Genomic DNA, 15,944 nt, shown 5'->3' with positions numbered 1-15,944 from the left:
AAAGACAGGTGGGGACTGAGCCGAGACATGTTTTATCAATTTGGCTGTGTCATTCTGTGTATCTTAAAGTACTGGCGCAATACAACCCGTGTTTCATTGTAATTCCACTTTTGATTTAGAGGTGTCTGTCTCTGGCAGGCAGTGTGGCCGGAGGTGATTGGGTGGTATTGTGTACTGGTGTGAATCCTGTGTCAGAGACACGTCACCAAGCACGGTCAACAAGTTCGTTATGGAAATAAAAAAGGTGGAGTATAAGACAGCAATACTTACACAGAATTTATAGCAGTTAATAAGAATGCAATTGTGTATTGTGTTCACTTGCTTAAAATGCTACTACTTTTCTTGATAGTTATCTATTTTTTTGTATCGCTTCTAAAACTTTCAGACCAAAAAATGTGATTGTTCCGGGAACGTTTTGTCTGGTAGAAGGAGAAGCAGCATTTAGTCCACATACACATGTGAAGTTCTTGATACCCTAAGCCGATCTAGGCCAAAGCGAGCTGGACAAAACCCATTACAGAGCTCAAATGACGCTTGGTGGGTAGACTGGCATCAGTCAAACCCACAGGCTGCCCCGGGGTCACACCAAAGCTGGCACTTAGAGTTTTAACACACAGACAGCACACACATTATCCAGCTAATGACGGAATTACAGCACTGACTCACCGTGTAGCTACATGTAAGCGATGGGGGGACGGCAATAGATTATCGTCTGAGAAAAGAGGCACTTTCCCAGGAAAAGCAGCTGTCAGTGAGAAAGAGAGATGGAGAGAAAGAAAGAAAGGTGGAGATGGACATAAACTCCCAAGAAAGGAGGTTTAGATGATTGTAATTATGACTCTATAAAACGCTCAATACTGTCATTATCATTGAGTCATATGTCCATGCAAGAGAAAGGGATGTTTAAAAGGATGTGTCACCAGTGTCTGAGGTTGAAATGGGTGGGAGAGGTTTACACTGGAAAGGAATAAGGTACACGGACTGTCCTTTAAAATTGGCATAGTCAACAAACATTTATAACATATCCAAGAGGACGTAATGGATTATGGTGTGTGTGTGTGTGTGTGTGTGTGTGTGTGTGTGTGTGTGTGTGTGTGTGTGTGCGCGTGTTTCTTTCGTTCAGATACACTATCTGCCTGTTTCCATTTGTTACTGAATGCTTATGTTCCTCATATGGACACATGTGGATGTGTTTAAATGTTTATATGCTTGTATGAATGTGTACTCATGCTGTGGGTGGATGTCAATGAGTGTGTGTGGAGAGCCCAAAGTGTCTGTGCCTTAATACCGAGAAGCTGTTAGCGCGAGACGAGTGCAGCGACTATAGGCCTCTGTGTTGCGGTGACTCTGTATAAACGCTGTGGTCGCTCTGTTTTCTTACTTTGGTTTTAGAGCGAATGTCTGAAAAGTTCATATTTTCAATGGCAACTCTGAAGGAACCATAAATTCACAGGGTGCTTTATTTTTATCCTCTTCACATAATGAAAGTTCCAGAAGACAAAACAGTCCCAGCGAGGGTGGGGTGGGTTGTGAGAAAGCAGTGTGGGGGCTGGAGGGCGTGGGGTTGATTGTGGTTTTGGGGACATAAGAGAAGGGTGCAACTGTACTGGACATGTAGCCATTTGGGAAAAGCGACTCTGAGAAGTGTTCCCCAGCCTCTGCTTCTTGCTCAATAGAAAAAACAAGCCTTTGAGCAAACAGTGTGCGGGATGTCTGTCGGCTTTTCCAAGTGAAATCCAATCGAGCTGGGTCTGAATATTCTCAAGCAAAATGGCTCCAAGTTCAATTACACATTACAAGCCGCATGACAGTTTCCATTGTGCAATACTCAATCTAACAAGACTGCGCTAAATCGGCCAGGCACCCCTGTTCACACTGGAGTCAGTGTGCCGAGACAGGAGGGAAGGGCCCTCGACAAGAGGCCCTCTTAACTACTCTATTATGGTAACACATACCTGTAGAGAAGGAGACACCTGAGACCTAGAGCCAAGCAGCTAGAGGCAACTAGCTAACACCGCTTCCCTCTGGTTGCACCCTCTTGTACTTGACTGTTGTCAAACTGTTATGGTTCTAATGCTTTTGTGTTGATTGTGGGAGTCTGAGTCATGAGGAGATTATCTGGTGGCCCTATAGCCTTGGGCTTAGTCCTTGTAATGAATCCAATGAAGCCTTCTCTTTAATCTCAGTTTAGAGGACAAAGTTTCACTATACTGTACGCAGATGATTCTCTGCTCATCTCAATAGATATCATTTAAATATCAGTGACACTTCACAGGTCCTTGGCATCCAAGCTAGGTTTGCTTAGGCCATTCCAGGGTGTAATTCACAGCTCAGCCATGCAACCTCCTTTACCCTTGGTGGCGGGGAGAGGGAAAAGAGAAGCCCCTCTTCGTACTTAGATCACTGTGGTGGTGGGAATGCTGGAACCAACCCTGTTAAAACTTGAAAACATTCCCTCTTCAAACCACCATGACTGAGTAGATTAGGCCCCCATCCGCAGGAAAACAATCTTATTTCCTGAAGATATTTGGGGCGTTTAATTCAGAAACAATGCTGGCTGGCTCACTGAGCCTCTTTTATTGCATGCTTTTTTATTACCATTCTAGAAGTTATTCAAATAAAGTAAATGAGTGGTTTGGTGAAACGTGTTAAGATGCACACCAAGTATATTAGTGTCAGGCTTAATTATTCCCCCAGATGAGTCTTTTCTTGTGTCTACACCAATTAAAGTCAAGGGAATAGAATCAGAGAAACATGCGTTCCTGTGTACTTGGTATAGCCTTTGTAGAAGCCATGTCATTGATGACACACAGCTATATACATATTTCATTGGGACATGCATATTTCACAGTGTAATCCTTGGCACACCACTGCTTTGTTCACAGTAATGTGGAGAGGCCGGAAGAGTAGGAGGTTTTCCTTGTGGGTCGTGTTATTTCAGTGAGAGAAAGAAATGTGAAAAATCTCAATGCATTGTGACAGTCAGAATCATTGCACTGTTACAGAGAAGTCTTTGATAATCACATGGGAGTCTGTAGATAGCAAAAGTGATATTGTGTGAGCATCCTTACATTGTTATTCAGTTTCATACACAGGTCAGTGTTAATCCATACTGATTTTTTTTTATGCTAATTATCAAACGAGGCAGAACTCATCATCAATTTACCATTGTAATCTATATTCCACATTTCATAGCCTTGACACTATTGATATTACTGGCAGGATCATTTCTATAATTCAATTTACCGTCACTGGGCTGAAATGAAATAGCATCTACAAAGAGCACTTTTTCGCAACCCAACACAAAGTTAGAAGCAGACCACGCAGGAGCCGAGCGCAGCCGAAAAATGCTTGTGCAGCAAACATGATTGCATGTGGTAATTTCCTGTGCTGTGTCTGCATGGTGTTGTGGTTGAAGGAGTGATTATACTGTGCCAGAGAAATGCAAATGTATGTGTTCGCAAGAGACATAACATCCAGACACAATTAAAAGCACAAACAAGTGTCAGCCAGTGTTTGTGTTAATAACTAGGTTTTGGTGGAAAAGGGAGCGAGAGGGTGAAAGACAGACGGAGAGAAAGAGGGAGTGCGGTCACAAACACGTGTTGCCTCTGCTCAACGGGGGGAAAGAATGGCAGCACTTATAAGTGGAATCCAACTGGAAACACGGAGGGGTGTTGTGCGGCTGCTGGGATAAATATCGACTGTTAAGCCATGCACCCCCTCACACCCCAACTCAAGTGGTTTCCCCCAAGAACCCCCTCAAAAAAACAGTACCAAGCGTCTTGTCACGGCAAAGTTCACAGGAGTAACTTCAACCATATCACTCACATCTAATAGCCCTGTGTACTCTGGCTACTCATGCTACCACCACTTGATCATTGTGTTGTGTTAGGTGCCTCTGGTCCTGCTTCCTTTAGACTCGGCCTCATTCACCCATACAGACAGTGAAGACGGAATTCAGTGAAACTTTGGCCCAGCAGCTGGTCAAGAAATGCCTGCGGTCAGACTCAGCTTGACTAGAAACATGAGACTGTGGACAAGTCAATACAAGAATAATGCTGTACTGGATAACATATATGACTGACAGGGAGATCAGAGAGGTTTAAATGATGTCTGTATCTTAATCACCACTTATAAGTAAAGTCTTTGATGATGACATGTATCCCCAGAGTGTTTTGAAGTGTTCATATTATTTGCATGTATTGTTGTAAAATACACATGCACTTGTGTATGCAGACGCATGTAGACAAGCACACAGGAGATCTTTATCAACAACTGATTGACCTGTGTCAGGCTGTGCTAATACTAATGAGGCTGGGAGTTCCTCATCTCTGTTGTTGTCTTTATCGATCGCAGGTGAGTACATCTTAATTGGCCTAGGTCCCCCAGAAATCTGAGATGACTGATCAGTAATGTATTTATACATACCTGTGCATGCACTGACATACATTTATAGCTGTGGAAAGATGTATCGTAGCCAGAAAAGAGAGATGATATACAGACCTGAAATATGTGCAAGCTTACCTGTGGTGTTTCTGGATTTTTAGTGTCTCATATTGTCTTACCGTGACATTTTTGTTGGATTTGGGGGTGATCGTGCCAGATGTTGGTGTCTGATCGCCTACGGTAAAAACATGACACAACACGAATCAAAAACAGATCCCTCTCTCTTAAAAACACTATTGCTCATTCATTCAGGGGGAGATCACATATCGTGTTCGTCTGTTGCCAAAACACAAAGTGTCTCAAACTATTCCAAGATTACAGCCTGAGATAGCTCTGCTTATCCATCTGTCACCGTACAAAGAGTTATCTTTTCTTGTTTAAGTCACTCAGGCTCAACGTCTAATCTGAAGCGCTTGTGTGTGTTTGTGTGTTTGTGTCACTTCCATACATGGCAAAGCACTCTAAACAGGCCTTGTGCTGAGAAAGAATGTATAGGCCTGAAGCCCAGTCAAAGCCTCAAATCTTTAACTTTCCCACAACGTTACACCCTTCCTCCTGTCTGCATGCTTTCAATTTGATGTCACTGAATATTAATTGTTCCAAAAGTCAGACTTATTATCTCTATTAGCATATTATACTTGGCCATACAAAGGCCTTTTTAATGTTACAAGTAGGGATTTTCAGGGTTAACTGTTGATTGCTTAACCTCTAAGAATATTTTTGATTACGCATATAGGTTACTTTTGCTACTCTTCAGTTTACTGCACTGCCTACCAACGGGGTCTGGTTGGAGCTAGCTAGTGGTGGCATAGCTCAATTGGTGATTACTGCTAGTCCCCACACAACAATGTAGTTACGTTAATATTGTACCAACTCTCTGGTGTCCCCCAAGGTAGCCCTAGTAAGAAAGCGGCTCTGTCTATGTTATCACTGTTTGCTCTGTTAGCACCGTTAGCATTGCCAGCACAGCTATGGGTGCTAACATATGTAAGTTAACAATTCTAAAGGAGTTTTGTGGTTTTAAATAAAGCCACTTACTTACCAGAGCTACCTGAGGAAGACCAGAGGGTGGCCACCATGTTTCCACAGCAACACCAAAATGGTCAGGTGGGAGCTAGTGGCCAAGGCTAATGTTAGCTAACCAGTGGAGACCAGAGGGTTGGCACTGGGCAACATGTTTCCACATGTTAACCCAGCTAGCCAGCTGTCTGTCTGGAAAGTCAACAGAAAATAAAGTAAAAGTGCATTAAAAGATGTATACATCACAAAACATTAAAAATTTATCACCTTTGAATAAATAAGACTTTGAAATGTAGCCATAAAGCTCACTGAATTAATGGAGCACCAGCTAAAAGGAAAGGCCTCCTGTATGTTACGTCATTTTGCTTTTTTGTCTTAAAAAGTAACCGCTTAGTTACTGATTAATTGCTGTCAGGCTATTTAAAGCAAAATGAACTGAAACTGACATCCCAAGTTGCAAGAAACTCATTGTGTGACACAGGTGTGAATGTGTGGGGCAAAGGGTCGGTCAAAGTCCTGTTTAGATAAAGTGTAACTGTCTGTTCAGCGTGTCTGCAGTGTGTATCTGTGTTTGTGGTCTTTATCCTTTGTCCTCCAGCATCCATGTGCCCTCTGATAGTCTCAAGAACAAGGAAAGAGCTCTTCCTCACAAGGTCAAACCCGTAACTATCACGCCATGCCATCGATGGCTGGTGACTTACAAATCATAAGTATTGATCATGGCAGCGATCATACAGAATGTAGGGCAGACAGTAAAATCATATCCACTTAGGCTTAATAGCCCACATTAAAGCAATTATGCAGACAAACTAGGACTGTCTCGCTGTGTGTGTATTATGCCGATCCATATATCTTTTTTTTTCTTTTTTTACTTTGCATTTTTATCCATGCACTTTTGATAATGAATCAAGGTTTTACTTGCTATTGACTGCTTCAGGTGGAACAGTTGTAATTGGTTGGGTGACCCCTCATCAACTCCGTGGCCTTGTAGGTAACACTGCTCTAGTCGATGACATAATGTGCTTAAGGTTTTTACTGTATATGTGTGTGTCAATACTCATGTATTTACTAATGACAGTGCGAGTGCTGACTGGTGACCTGCTAATGAAGTTGCTGCATTTGTGAGTCAGTCAACAGGTCAAGGACTGAAGGAGGTATCGCAGTCGTCCTCTGCTAGCGCATTGGAAAGCAGTTAAACCATTTTCAATTTATTTCAGGTAAACACTTGAAATTGTGGCTATGGTGCGTGTTTTCAAACTGTGTTTATTCAGGAAACGTTGGCTGAGCATGTATGGCCCTTTCCACTACTCTACTGGAGCAGATGGAGTCTAAATGCCTTGCTCAGAGGCATATTGATTGTGCTTAATGAGTTAAATATTTTATACATTTTCAAGGATTTTACTATTTGCCATTATGGGGATTTTGACTAATTGCCTTCTATCCACAAGCTCATCTTAATCTGCTACAAACTCACACTTTTATTTGTTCTATGTAATACACATACTCAAATAGAATACAATTGTTGTTTACTGCATCAGTTAAATTCAGGCTGTCAGATAAGTTTACACTTTAAAAACAAACAAAAAAAACATGCAATCAACTTTTTGGGGGGATTCAAGAATTATATCCACATACCTCTGATCATCCTATGTGGCAAACTCCACCCATCTCGCACCTTTTATGCTAAAATAAAGCATGAAAAGTATTTGACTGCTCCATATGCATTCCCCCATCCACAGAGACTAAAGCTCATGTGTATGGAAGCTGAAGCATCATTCATTAAAATTCCAGGATTCCCACAGGCGACAGACAGTGTGATTACAACCTATTGGTGATATATGCAAGTGAACCTGTTGACCGTCAGTTCAATGTGTTTCCACTAAGAAAAAAAAAAATGCAGTTTTTTTTTTTTTTTTAAATTGTGACACCAAAAGCTTACATTCTAGAAATCTTACAAAGCGGCGTAATAGAAAGGTTTAACTGTTCCCATTTAGCCTACTGTATGCAGTACAATAAGTCGTACTATGTGCACACTTGTCAGAGAATTGAAACAACTTGTGAAGCAAAACACCCACTTATAAACTTCATTTTCACCGCCATTTTTCACTCTGTTGATTCCATCTTTTGTTTAATAACCACTTTCCCCTTTTCTTCCATTTTATCTGCTTTAAGATGAAACATGCTCATGAAAAATTTATCGCCACGATCTGCATATGCCGATTCCCCTGATTGGGTTGCCGTCTCTTGTTTGGAGAGAAAAAAAAATAGGAATGAAAGCAATATCAGGCAGCACTGAGTGAATCTCAATTTCTTCTTTTTTGACAAATGCATTCCATCTCCACCACACCAGTGGAGGAGGTTATCAGAGCTAGAAACTGCTTCCACCTCAACCTCTCCATCCACTCCATCAAACAGAAAGAGGGAGAGAGCAAGGGAGGGCGATGAATATTTAAAGAACTTTAACTGGTTACATTTAATGTTAAACGCATGAGAGCCAGAACGCCAATATATCTGCACGGGCTTCTCACTAAGCTTTATAGAGCTTCTAATTTTAACTGCAAATTCTGGGGTTATGATATATGGGCAAATTATATGCATGTTGTTTGAGGGGGAAACTGTGGCATGTGCTGTTTTGCACTGCAGCCTTAGAAAAAAAACACCATCAGTGGAAGAGTATGTGCACTAGAAAGAGACAGAAAGTGAGCTTTCTCTGAAAAAAACTTATGTCATCAAGCTCTTTCATTATCTAACGTTAACACCCGAGAGATCAACATTGCCTCGAAGATATGGGGTTATAATTGCTTTTATTGGTTTATTGTGTGAGAGAACGAGCTCTTTGATGTATTTAAGGGACCAACCTAATGAATCAGTGAATACAGAAACAGTCTATCCAGGGAGGTGATCTCAAAGAGGGTGATGGTGGGGGTGGGGATGTGTTTGTGTGTGTGTATGAGTGTGTGCGTGTGTGTGTGTTGGCGGGGGTTATAACAATGCATTCTTTAGTTGCCAGCGATGGTGAACAAGCAAGGACTTAATCAAGCAGATTTGGCCAAAGAGCAGGGGATAGGACGGCATGGGGTGTAATCAAGTGTAAACATCCTATACAATGTTGAACGGAGAGATGCGTGACCTCAGAGTTATGGGAGCAGACTGTGAGAAGGGGGTGGGCTTATTTAGCAAATATGTAGAAGTGCTTTTGACCCCATGGTGACCGCTTCACAAGCCCACTACCACCGAGACACACAAACCCGAAAGTCGTTAATCATCATTTGTGTTGAGAGCAGGCCTTGTTTGAACTGAGTAATGCTCTATGCGAACACCGCGCCTCCTACATAGGTTGTGTACTTGCTGATTTTTGTTGACTCATTACTAAGACTTTGTAGTCCGTGCTCTTTTTTTCTGTCTCTTGCTCTCTTTGAGGCTGGTGCACGGGGGGCTGTGAGAGGTTGTTGTCGCGGTGGCGGGGGGCAGAAGAAGCTATGTGGATCTGGTTACCCCCAGCTTTTCCCACAAAAAGTGATCAGAGGCTGAAAGTTGAGAGCATGCGTACCTTGCAGCAGGTTTACTCGCGTTTCCAGTTTAACCTTCTATTAAACTGTCCATTGTGCTCCCAGTCTGCCTGCAGACCTTCCTCTACATTCTCATGCCCATCAGGTCAGTCAGGTTAACAGCCAAAGGGAGGTAGCTGGGAGGAGGGCGACACTATCTCATCTCTGCCCCTCTGTCGCTCTGGAGCCTGCGCAACACATTGGAAGAAAGGGAGAGAAGTATATACTACAACCGTTTGATGAGCAGCAGGGCAATAAATTCATTAATCATCATTATATGCCTCATCAAACTCTTTGCCAGCCTCTCCATGGGAGTTACACAAATTAGCCAGTGAAAAAAGCAGTAATTTTAGAGGAGCTAGGTAAGTGCTTTTTGATTGCTTTCTTGAACAATGCTTCCCCTGACAAGCTAATAAATCAGATCTTTCTATACTTAAAGTGCAGCTACTGTGAACCCAATCTGAGCTCCCCAAACAAAAAAAGGGAGGCTGTGTGGGACAAGGGGTTTTACTACAGCCAAAGCTCTTTCACAGATTTGTTTTGGATTCCTCCTCTTTATTCTGCAACAAAGAGGCCCGGGTACAAAGCTTTTGATAACTGAATGAACTGTTGTTATGTCTCCAGATGCAACCAGGGATTTTCTCATATTGGATCAAAATAACCTCATGTTTGACTTGAGATGAAAAAAAAAACTGAGCCAATAGTGACCATATGGTGCAAAATTCAATTAGCTCTCCCTTTTTTCTTTCTTTTCTTTTCTAAGCTAGTCGGGGTTTTAACATATTCGCTCGAGTGCGACACATAGATAGACACGTAGCCGCAGCTTGCAAGCTTCGGTCTATACAGAGAGTTCCGAGCTGGCAGGTGATGCATACCTACTACAGCGATCATATCCTTCCATCCAGATGGCCATTCCATGCAAGACCAAGAAATCATCCATCAGACTGGAAACGGCTCCTTTATTGAAAATGAGGTCAATAGAAGATTTGAGCCTGGTTTGTGGCTGGCCATGTTAGCCTCCTCCAGGTATTAGCAGCTCTCAGTTAGTGCGTTAGATGGGAGGTCTCATGTGGGAAGGGATGCAGTTGGAGGGGTTAGCGAGGGGGGAGGGGGTAGTTAGGGGTGGTCTTTATCTGTTTAAAGCCCCTCTCTGATGAGATTACCTATTGGAGTTGGCTGTAAACCACCCTGTTAATCAGGGTGCAGCAGCCAACACACTCCCACTGGCAAACAGCCACCACTTGATTTTTTTTTTTTTTTTTTTTTTTTGGATGGGTGGTGGTGGTGTTCAGGAAGAAAAAGAAACTAAGAAATGTTTTTCATCGGCAATCATTTGCTGTGTCTGGAACACAGAGGTGTCAAGTGTAACACGAGCAAGCATGGACATGAACTAAGCTGATTTGTTTTCCTCCATGTTGATGTTTAGTTTTGGCTGCCATCTAATTTGTCTGCTGAATGACAAAACCCAACAGCTACCTGCATGTACCAAAAACCAGAGCAGCCAGTGAGGTGCTTCTCCATTGGACAGTGTGGGTTACATCACTAGCAGGCACTTTACTAAATTGGCACGGAGACACCGTTGCACCGGAGCTCATGCGGCTTCCTTCCCTCATTGTGTGGGAGTTGAGGGCCGGTCTGGAGCAGAGAGTTTTGAATGAGTCCAGCAGCAGCGGCGTCTCCTCACCCCTCCTCATTAACGTTCGCTCCACACACCGCTGAACTGAGCATGGCTCAAAATAACTTAGGGAGAAGGGAGGAAAAAAAAAAGGCAGTGCCCCGTTTATCTCCATCTTGGGAGCTGATCCAATTAAGTAAGTGCCCATTTGCATCCATCAGACTACACCAAACTGGGAGGAAAAGTGGTAAAGCTCAGAGCAAACAAAAGGGGCCAGCAGTGAGAGAAGGTCCATTTGTTGTGCAAGGTGGTTTGGAGAGGGTAAAGTGTCCCAGATGAACGGTGGATAATGGTAATGTTACAGGCAGTGTGTGTGCGAGTGCTTATGTTGGAGCAAGTGTGTGTGAGCGCAGGCAGTATAGCGGTCATTAGGACAGATATCTGTGTGGTAATGTGGAGCAGATGTTGAGAAGAAAGGGATCATTTAAAAAGGGCAAATGTAAATAAACAGTCAGGCAGCTTGGTACCCCTCCTCCCTCCTGGACCCTCTGAAGTCACTGAAAGAAAACAGTTCATCAATCTTCATCACAACCATTAATATTGTTATATTAGAGGGCGTTATCGTACATATATTGATGCCCTTTTTAATGTTTCCTCACAAACCACACTTACTATATTATTACCATTTAACAAATCCACATTTACAGTTATACTGAGTGTAGCCCAGTAGGAAGAGATCGATACTACATTGCTGTTATTTCAATGTAATGTGTGATGAAAACTGCTGAGGAGGATGCTGCATTGTGTGAGCTCGCAGGGTTGTGTCACAAAGCGCAGGCATTAGTCAGTGTTTCAGGAGTGAGTGCGCTGAACTTGCTCACCTTGTGACCAGAGCGAGGGAGGAGCCAGGCCGAGCACACAGACAGGACCTGTACAGAGTCACAGGAGGAAGAACCTGCCGGTGTCTCCACCTCCAGACTGGATGCACACACTTACTGCTCTGTGGCTGTGCATACCTGAGGGGCTTTGGCGTAGAGTTTGAGTCCCTCCTGCGCATGTATGTGTTTTAATGTGTGTCTGCATGTGTGTGTGCACATCACCTTCTCCAGGGCAGGGCAGACACCCCCCTTCTCTCAGTATGAGCTCCAGTGAGCCCTTACATGGCCACTGAACACAGACCCTTTGCAGTCACAAGGTCAGAAGCTCACGCCACACTGCTGTCAGAGCAGATTGGTCAATGAGCAGCTCCTTTCAAGGAGTCAAGGGCTCTGTGGGTATTTGTGTGTGTTATGGCATTTATATATTGAAAGCCGGCAACTTATTTGTTGAAACAATCTTGAGTATGTTGTCTGATTTTATAATTATCAACCCTTCAATAATCAACATTTTATTTTCTGTTACATATTATACACAGTTTAATAACCCAACCATACCTAAATAGACTTATTATTTGCCACTGCACTGAATCCCTCATTTCTCCCAGCCTCACCCCCTGGCCTCTCAGGACCTCATAGTTCATCACTCTTCGTTAATGTTTTTTTTTTCTTCCCCTTTTTCCCCCCTTCTTCATAGAAATGTTTTATTTATGTTGGGGGGAGGACACTTAAACCATCTCACAGCTGAAAATTACACGTGTAATCTCTCCCAGAGGAGCTCCACGGAGAAATAGAAAAACAGTCGGCGAAGTGCAAAAAAACAGTGGTAAATCACTCTTTGCCACCTTATCTGGGACGCTTTACAGTGTGTTCAAGACCCTTTTATAACTCCACTTAACATGAGTGCTGAAGGTGCCAAAGGCCTCAGACTCTCTTTACCTTGACAAGGTTTTTTTTTTTTTTTTTTAGGGTTCCAGAAAGTGAGCGGATACACACATTTCAAAAGCCGATTGTTGGATTCAAAGTAAAATTAAATTTGTTTTACAAGTTGTGACCAAACATCCTGTCAACTCCTGTCTCAGGCACTACCGCCAGAGCACTAAAGCAGAAATCTTATGTCCTTAATGATGATTAAATAGCCTGAGCAGTTACTGAACTCACTCAAGAGGAGTCACACTCATCTTTACATTCAGAACTTAATGAAGAAGAGCTGAATGTTTATATTTATGTGGCACATTATGAAAAGATTGCAGAAATCTGAGCCACATAAACAATCTGTTGTAGGTGTAATATAATAACCCTATGTTTTAGAAATAAAAGTGTGCCCCAGACACACAGCTGGTCCCTGTAAAATAAGTATTTTGAGTTTGGTTTTGAAGCTAAAGGCCATCTTTGAAGAGAGAAAGTAAAAAATCCAGGGGAAACAAATATCTCAGCAGCACACTGCATTTCAGTCACATTTGTCAACCCCCTTTTCTGAGAAAAAATACCCTCCTTTAATATCAACTAACTCCTATACCGCATTAGGGCAACACCCGTGTTGCTGATCACACACACACACCCGCGAATAATCTGTGCAGGTCAAGTACACCGGGTGTCTATTTACACATTTGAGCTGAATTTGACCCCAACTCGTATGTGTTGCATCGTGTAGACGGACGCTTTATCAGGCTGTTTATACGGAGTACCGTTTGGTGCGCTGAGTAATCCCTTCAGTGATATGGGAGTGTGTTTATCAGCAGGTTTTGGTTTCACCTTGTGGTCTGACACACAGTAGCATTTGAGAGGCGTTCACGGAGCTGTCCAGTGGCAGGTGTCTAATCTGTTTGGTCCACAGCTCCCAAGTTTCTTCGCAGGTCTGCCCCTGCAGCACATCTCCTGCCAAACTACCGATAGGCCTATTTTGGGCTAGCAGTTTGGGTAAAGTGATATCCAGCAGATAATCAGGCATTTAGTATAAGCAATTTCATTGCATATTTTGCAATGTCTTTTTATATGTTTTCATCTAAAATGCGCATGCTCTAATGCGGCTGGTGATGTTGGCGTGAAATTGTGCACCAGCTGCGTAAACCTCTATTAAGCTATAGAAAAAAATGTTTTCTAAAGATCCCCACTCTTACACACTGGACAACAAATTGAATGTTATAGGTAACTTTTGGATGACGTGTCTTTACCTGCAGACTTTACCCTGCACAGATAATCACAATAACAAAGGGATTATACGAGGCCACAGATGCCAGACTTAACTTTCACTTCATTAGATCCTACCGTTCCCAAAAGTGTCGAAAACAAACAAGAAACCACGGTTTACTCTTGTTATTCATTAGTCTTATATTAGCACTATTTTCGGTCTCCACTGAAAGTCTCCCTCATGACACCAACACACCGAAGCACACATAAATGTCGTGTCTACTTTTAGAGTTAATATGCATACACCGGCGGAGAGGCTGGTTTTCTGTAGATGACAAAGAATACGATCAGTTTCTATTGATAGGCCAACTCGGAGCGACACACAAATACTAATTATGCGTTAATTCGATTTTAGATGGTTGGGCAAACATGTAGGTTTGACTTGTTCAGGTCAAAGCAGGAGGATTTAATAGTTAATTCAGTAGATTTTAAATTAACGGTGAGTCGCGGCCTTCAGACTTCATGTATGGCCTTTTTTTAGTTTTGGAAATAAAACCATTTTAATTAATATGACGACAGTAATAAGGAGCATTTTCTTCTCCACACATCCCGGATTGTGCCTCTGAACGCACCACAGTAACAAAGTCGGAGTGAAGGGAACAGACCTTATCCTCCTCTTTTCTCTTTTGCTTCTTCTCCTGTCGGATTATTTTCCCCCACTTTCACACGTGGGAACGGTTTCACCCCTACTTAGTATTCTCACATTGTAGCAATCCCAACAATGAACCGACACGCCATTCAAGCGGAGGGGAAGCCAGGGACCAAGTTGTATAAAGTTGCAGAGAGCATCCTCTCCCCTGTAGGCTATCATGCCTCTGTGATGAAGGGTTGCACATTCTCTCGCTCCGCTTCCTCATGTAATCATGGGGTTAATTGACTGGCTTTCATCACGCCCAGAAATAGAACAAGTATAATCGACCATCAAATGTGTATTTTAATTAGAGAGAGGGTGTTCCTTTTTTTATTTTTGATTTCCTTTTTTTCCTGTAAGTGTCCATGGTGAGCTGAATTACAGTGACATTTAAAAAAGCTGTGTATAAGCTATAAAAATATATATGCTTTAAATACTTTTACGTTTAAACTCCTACATTTTCAACAGGGACATAATAAAAATAATAATAGTAAATATGTTAATCAATTACAGTGCAAATGCAGACCCTACAGACCTCTTGTGCCTTTTTCCCACTGGGTGTTTAGATAAACAACAATTGGAGGAGACATAGTTTCAATTTCTATATGCTTGGAGGGAAAATATATATATAAAAATAATATATTCCGTGTATAAAAATGTTCAAATATTTTACAGTGTTTCAATAGTGAAAAATAAGACAGACGTGTTTTATCACGCCTGTTCCCTGTGGTGGATCTAGTTTGACAGCTTGTTTGATCATCCCCCAACATTTCCCATGTATTATTTTTTATTTTTTTTCAATTAATAAGGTTAGTTGGAATAGCATTATCACCCTGGCTCTGCGTTTGGTTTGCACTCTTGTAACCCCACATTTCCCCGCCACACACACACACACACACACACATACGCAGATACACTATCACACACAAACAAGACAAACCCATTTGACGTATAAACGTCACAGTATTTACCTAGTCCCACACACATGATTTACACCGCAGAAATAGTGTGTATACTGTCCCTGTGAAACATTGCGTCTTTAATCAATTCTGAGGAAAACAACGCGATTTCTAATAAAACTCTAACACTCTCTGAGGGGACATTGCATCGAACAGTTCAATCCCCTCTGGGATCAGCAAAAAAAAAAAAAAAAGAAAAAAAAAAAACATAATTATGCTATTTAGTCGGCTGATGTGTCGCAATCACTGCTCCAGCACACTCTGTCAGATTAAAATAGAGGGCCCCGAATAGAGGACATTAAGGCTGAGGGAATTATATAAACCTCAGGGGGGATTTCAAATTGGAGAGGGGGAAAGCAAACTATAGAGATTAATGGCAGCCATAAACAAGAGCATGCTGTCCCACTTCACTGGAGGTCAACAATAACAACAATAATAATAATAATAATAATAATAGTTATTATTATTATTACTAAAATAATTATTATAATTCATTGTTATTTAAAATGTAGTGTAATAACCATAGAATAAACGAATATTACAACCAATCTGTGTCATTTATAAAAATAAAAAAGTATAATAATTTGGGCCTATGCTAGAATGCTTAGTGGCCTACAACTGTTGCAGTATTAAGGAGGCTTCAAAAAAATATAATAA

At 42.0% G+C, this 15,944-nt stretch overlaps 1 long non-coding RNA gene across 1 annotated transcript in view; it reads left to right on the top strand.

The window, feature by feature from the left end:
- The window catches only part of LOC125880342 (uncharacterized), a 163,570-nt gene that overhangs the window by 115,076 nt on the left and 32,550 nt on the right, over positions 1 to 15,944 (top strand). The gene's annotated exons all lie outside the window — the stretch shown is intronic.

Source organism: Epinephelus fuscoguttatus, linkage group LG2 (genome assembly GCF_011397635.1).
Source record: "Epinephelus fuscoguttatus linkage group LG2, E.fuscoguttatus.final_Chr_v1".
NCBI classification, from domain to species: domain Eukaryota; kingdom Metazoa; phylum Chordata; class Actinopteri; order Perciformes; family Serranidae; genus Epinephelus; species Epinephelus fuscoguttatus.
The sequence above is the reverse complement of the archived record's forward strand: the minus strand, read 5'-3'. Positions and strand labels throughout refer to the sequence as shown.